General features: G+C 30.6%; 1 long non-coding RNA gene across 3 annotated transcripts; it reads right to left on the reverse strand.

The window, feature by feature from the left end:
- Positions 1–2,195: 2,195 nt before the first annotated feature.
- Positions 2,196–5,585, reverse strand: LOC137831072 (uncharacterized). 3 transcript variants are annotated; one of them, XR_011084324.1, is made up of 5 exons: positions 5,358–5,585; positions 3,972–4,015; positions 3,739–3,780; positions 2,904–2,946; positions 2,196–2,455 (listed from the first exon to the last, which is right to left on the reverse strand). It is a non-coding gene; the product is annotated as an uncharacterized lncRNA (long non-coding RNA). The 3 variants fall into 3 exon arrangements; XR_011084325.1 differs by having other exon boundaries at positions 3,972–4,114; positions 5,358–5,570; XR_011084326.1 differs by having other exon boundaries at positions 3,972–4,114; positions 5,040–5,570.
- Between the last annotated feature and the right edge of the window lie 1,101 nt (positions 5,586–6,686).

Genomic DNA, 6,686 nt, shown 5'->3' on the forward strand with positions numbered 1-6,686 from the left:
TGTCTCTGCAAATAATAGTTGTCTCACTGTTAACCATCACGAAAGTGTGTGACAAGAACGGAATTGCAAGAGATAGATTGGGATAAAGGAGATAAAGTAACTGCTCAGTTAGGATCACTCATGGATCAAGGTAAGTGCCTATTCCTTCTTGGTTGTATGATTGTGTGAGAATCATGATATGATAAGATCTATTTTGTGAACATAAATTGTATGTGTTCAATTACGTTTATTCATGTTTTGACTTACATTCAGAACCTCCATAAAATATCATAGATTTCGAAATATCGTAAAATATCATAGGTTTCAAAACCTCCGTAAAATACTATAATTTCAAAATAAACCTTTTCTATTTTTTTATCATTTAAGCATTCATGTATTTTTCATCCACAATTGCTTACATCCATTTTGAAAGATTGAACTCTAAATTCTTCTTTCGTATGCACTCATTCACAATGTTGACTAGTAGTTTAGGAAGTATGAGTGAAAAAGTAATATAAAAAATGATAAAATTGAGTTATATATGGTGATGTTGGTAGACGCATAAATAAATAGGTTAAAGGTAGATTATTTGAAAAATATTGCTATTAGTACAACACACAGACCACTTTTAAGGAAAACTATTAAAACAAAACTTTTATTAGAAAGGGCCAAAGGCGGACACTAATCACAAAAAGCCCACGCAAAGATGCAATTAACGTGGGCTTTGCCTTCACACAACTTTGAAGCTAATATCCTTGTCGCAAAAAAAATTGTCGGGTGCGTGGCGTCGCAATAAGTTGGCTTGCGTGGGCTTTGCCTACAAGTTGCCAACACAAAAAAATTACAATGTTAACTTAAGCGGGGGCTTAGCCTTGGACAGAAAGTGAGGGCTTAGGCTTAGCTAGGGGGACAATAAAATTAGCGTGGGCTTAGCCTTGGATAAGGGGACAATAAAATTAAAAATAAAGCGTGAACTTAGCCTTGGACAGGGGGACAATAAAATTAGAATAAAGCGAGGGCTTGACCTTGGTAAAGTGACAATGAAATTAGAATGGGCTTAACCTTGGATATGTGGACACATAATTTTTTTTTTGTATGCCCTATTATTGGCAGCCATTGAACTCCACTTTTAAAGAAAAGTTTGGATTTTAAATATTAAATATTAATATTTTTTAATTTCCTTTTTTTTCAATAGCATTAAAAAGAAAAAAACATCAATGAATTGATAAGTTAAAAACTAAAAAACAAACGTAATGAATAAATTATTATATTGATGAATAAAAAGTGGTTAAGCACAGAAAGATCAATAATTTTCAATTTATAATAACTATTTTTTAAAATATTAGTTTGTATTTAATAATAGTATAGATTATCTTATATCATACTTTTTCTCATTTTTTTCATATAATCTTTCTCTATCGAAGAAAAAATACTATACAATAAATAAATGCAAATTTTTAAACTCCAAATCAGCACCAGACATATGTAATATTGACTATTCATTCTCTCATATTAGTCTTTTATTGGTACCATCTCTAAGTTTAATTAGTTATAGCATACATTTCACTTTATTTAAATTCATAATGACTAAAGAAGATTAAAAATACAATGCATAAAATCTAAAATTGATGGTCTTTCATATAAGAATTAAAATGTAAAATTTATAAGAATTAAAATGTAAAATTTGTTAAACTACAAGAACTACCAAGAAATTTAACCAAATAATGATTTATGTAGAATTTTCCTTATCTTTTTACCGGTAGAAATTTGCAGAAATTAAGGGTTTTAGACATTTACATATGTGGAAATGAAGGTAAAATGGGGGAGACAAGAGAAGCTTGTTTGGCTGCAAAATAAGCCCCTTTTAGTCTTTTCTTCCAAAACAAAGGCAACAAAAGGGCAGATCATACATGTATAGTGATATCTTGGTGGTTATATTCAGGATCTTAGGAACAGTTGTTTTTTAAGGCATTCCATTGAAAATCGGCAGCCCAGTAGATTATAGGTTCTTCATATACCAAATACCAAAAGCAGTCTAAAAAAAATGAGAAACAAATGAAAACAATAAGAAAAAATACATAAAATATTTATTAGCAATAAAACCTGTAGAAAAAAATTTGATGATTCTTTACCTTGTCTGTAAGTCTAATTAGTTATTATGAATAAGTACAATCATGTTATCACCTAATATAAAAATACGAAGCGCAGAAGACATGTTTAATCTTGAACCAATTAAATTCTTATGTACATCCAATTGCAGATACATTACAAAAAAAAGTGAGGATTCATGGTGAAAAAATGAACAGGTTGAAAGTAAGCAGCAAAAATTTAGTAAAGGGATCAATGGACCAATTTATGTTTTTAATTAGTCAATTATCATAATTACAGAATGCAGTTTTGAAAGTAAAACCTTGATGGGGAGATGAATTGCTGCCAGACCCACTAACCGGTGACCTTGGATTCTCTGTCAAGTTAGCTGCATATACATAATGCTCAAGATCAAGTTCCAAACCCACAAAAGAACAATTATGGACCAAAAAAATAAAGTATGGTTGAAGTACATACAAATGGCATTATGAGTGATGTGCAATAAGTGGACTAAAACAGAATTAGTTAATACAAGGAAAAGAGTTATATGGCAGGCCAGTCTTTGGATCACGATACCTATATTATTCCAGAGAGAATTCCTTAACAATATGTGGGTATAGTGGAAATAGACTAAAGAATTCCTTAACAGTAGATAACATAAAACCGATTGTTCTATGCAAGGAAAGCATATCCAAACTTCCCATCCCAAAAAAATACTCAAGTACTAATAACATAAATAACAAGAATACAAGCTATCCAAAGACAATTTTAACCAAGAACTGCAACATTAGAAAAGAAAAATGCAAGAACTACCAAGTTGATAAAAGAGATCTTACTTGGCAGGCAAACCAGTAATCGAGCAAATAGGTTGTTCTAGATCTGAAACAAAGTATAATAATGTTACTTGGAGACATGTTTCATGCATAAAAGGAGAAGAATAGTTTAAGATAAAACTTATACATGTGAAGAAAAGAATAAAATTAAGAAACTACTGTAAAAGGGTATGAATGAGAATAATAAGAATGAGATTTTTCTCCTTTAGCACACCTCTAATTTCCATGATGCAAAGTGATGAGAATAGCAAAGACATGATGCAATTTCCCTCATCAACTGCAGCTGCTAATCATTTTATTACCTTTGGAAACAGTTATATTAACTTAGACCTAACAATCTGAATATGTGAATTCTAATCATTCTAATTTTATATCTGAATATCTGAATATCTGAATATGTGAATTCTAACAACCTGCACAACACTAGATAATTACTGCTAACATTATGCCTCTTTATTCTTTAACATTCACTCATTTCTTATTCATAATTCTTTTCTAGGAATTGTCACACGCACACTGTGGTCAATTTCAATCCTTGATAACACATTTTAAATTAATGATAATTTCATAAAGTCTCAATTACCTTCAGCTACATATATTCCAGGGAACTAACAGTAGTCACATCATGCACATAAACCTACACAAAATTATGAATAACCTTTTCACACGGATCATTACAAGTGAAATTTTATAGGTATGCATGAAATTTACAAGGTCACATATTAAAGGAACTAGTCTTGGTTGCAAGAGGGGTGCTAAAATTACAGGAAGCATAAGCATTCACACATTAATTTAAGAAGAAGAAAAGGGAAAGTTGAAGGAGGAGAAATAATGGTACCTGAGAGCAACCTCAGCATCACACAGAATTGATAGTTTGGACCTATAAGCAGTATAGTATTGTTAGAATATTTGATAGAAAATAACTTGTCCTGTGTAAGAACTGTTATCAATAATAATAAAATAAGAAAAGAATGCCCTTTTATTATAACATTCAACTTTCAACTTTGCTTTCAATGTTTACCATAACATTTCATTTGCTGATTTCTTTAACAAAATAGTTTGAACACTCACCTCAAAGCACTATTCTTCTATTCTGAATTGATTATGGTTGTGATCTGCAAACAAATAAGAACTGTTAAGCCATATTTGTTTTCCACCTGAAAACACAGCTGTTACTCTACATCTTCAGAGCTGTTACTCTACATCTTCAGACTCTGGAAGAGCATGATTATTGTCATAAATAATGACTCCAAAGATTTGATAAAAAACTTCAATAAAATTTCCTTCCAAAACATTCAAAGTATACTAACTAGCTCCTTTACAAATACACTGCTATAAACAAATTAAAAAAAGTAAAGCATCACAAATTGCCCTATCATTTTAAAATTATGATGGATATTGTTTAAGGGTACATTAGAAATCAACTAGTACTCAATATTTCAACCTTAGAAATGTAGCTCAAACACTTAGCAAGCAACTTCATTTCTCAAGATAAATCATGAAAACTTTAACAGAACAAACATGAGAGAAAGGAAGAAAAAAGGTTACCTATAAGAATGATACAAATTTCAGCAACTTCAATACACAAATATTGTTACAGTTTTGAGTATTTTTTAAGAAAAAGTAGATTAAAAAATGTGGAAAATGATAATTTATAAAAGAAAAAAGAAACAGGGAAAAACAACATGGTCGGTAGGAACAACTTCGATTTTTTTTATTTCCTTTATATAAACCAACTTCGATTTAAATCTAATTCTCCACCAAACCAAACATCTTATTAAAGACTGATTTGATTAATGGCAACAACACCAGTATGCATTGTCCACGCTCATAACAATATATATTGTCCATGGGAATATATATGTATATAATTATAAAAATAGTCAAATAGAGTCTACAAAATTGTTTATTGGAGAAAAGGCAAGGAGTATGATTACATATGAGTTGATTTGAGGTACAGGGAGGTCATAGATGCATGGTGTGATATATAGAGATATGCATATTAGTCCAAACATAGTGACAAAAGCAATTACAAGAGAATGATCAACTCTACTTAGGTCACCATGAACCCTAACCAATGAGAAAATCGAAATAAAAACGAACTGTAGAAGAAAAAACTACAGAAGAATGAACTGTTACCGCGAGCACAAGTAGCATGTAAATTGGAAGAAAGAACCAAAGAAGAACCACGACTATCAGTGTAGGAGCTTGTTCTTAAATTTGTGGTTTCGTTTCTGAGGGCAGCATTTGGGAAATTTGGGAAATTTTGGAAATTCAGGGCGCTATTGGAAGGGTTTTTCAAGTTTTTGGAATGTGTTTAAGGTTGAAGCATGTGGAAATCACTCAACTGAATATGGTGAAACAAATTCTCTAATATCTCATTGTCTAAAAACGAGAAAGAGTTGGAATCAATAACAAAATTACACAACACAGAAAGAAAGGAATCGAGATGAAAACCTAGGGCAAAATCGTAGAGACTCCGTTTGCGTTCTCACGGTGGCACGGCTACTCCATCACGGTGGCACGCTGCTCAAGCTCAAGCGTTAACAGTGACTACTCCCCTCTCTATATGGACAACAATGGCACGCTGCTCACGCTCAAACTAAGAACGACACTGCTCACCTTGTTCATAGCCTAAATTTAAGGCTATGAACGACGATGACTTCTCCCGTATCAAATGCAAGCAATCCTTTAAAAAAGGTTTAAATTTTTTTCAAAATATTCAAAACCTTAACAATTAAGAATTTTCAAATAAACAAAAATTATTTGTTTGCGTGGGTTTCACCTTCAGAATTTAATTCTTTATTTAAATTTAATTTAAAATATTTAGCGTGGGTTAAACCTTCAAACTTTTAAATTTTTATTATTTTTATATTTTCAATAGTGGCCGTTTAATCCACGCAACTTTTTTTATTTTTTTTTAAAGTTTGCGTGAGTATAACCCACGCTTTCTGACATTTTATTTAAAATTTGTGAATAACGTAGGCTTATTTGACACTATTTAGTGTTGACCTAAGACCTTCACTTTTTTTTTTGCAGCTAAATAAGCAATTTTTTGTATAAGCACAGTAATGATTTCACTTAATATTAATTTTATAATGGTTTTATTAAAATTTCATTAACTCCACAAACATCTATGGTCTTCACATCTTGACATGTGCAATAATTTTTTCTACAGATCAAATTAAAATCCCTACTTTTTTTATTTATTTTCATTAATTAATTAGACACAAACTTAATCGTTAAATGAATATTCTTTTCTTGATTGATGGTAATACCATATCATCCAATAGCTGAATTTTTCGGTTGAAAAATTAGGAATTATGCACGAAGGAAATATGCACTAATATGATAACTAAGTATTAGAGGTTGGCAAGAATGATAAATATTAAGAAAATTAACATACAAATACCAAAATATAAACTTAAAAAGTCCAACTTTCCATTCTGATATCCTTTTTTCCACATATTTTCTTATAATCTGTTTTTTTTTCTTATCGACAATAACAAATAAATAAATTAAAACTTCTTCCAAAAAGAAAGAGTGGTAACCTTTATATAAATTAAATTAAAAAACATTCTTTGAAAAGATAAACTTTCTGAATGAACTGTTCGTACTAACTTATTGAAATCTGCAAGCAGCATCAAGATTCACATAAATATCCGAAAAATGATGAACAAAATTGTCATTTGAATACCGTGGCAGACCAACTAAGAGTTCGAGTCTTTCTATTAGAATCTTGCAAATTTTATTACACTTAGAATGGAACTATCTGTAACAAAAATC

Source organism: Phaseolus vulgaris, chromosome 6 (genome assembly GCF_000499845.2).
Source record: "Phaseolus vulgaris cultivar G19833 chromosome 6, P. vulgaris v2.0, whole genome shotgun sequence".
NCBI lineage: Eukaryota > Viridiplantae > Streptophyta > Magnoliopsida > Fabales > Fabaceae > Phaseolus > Phaseolus vulgaris.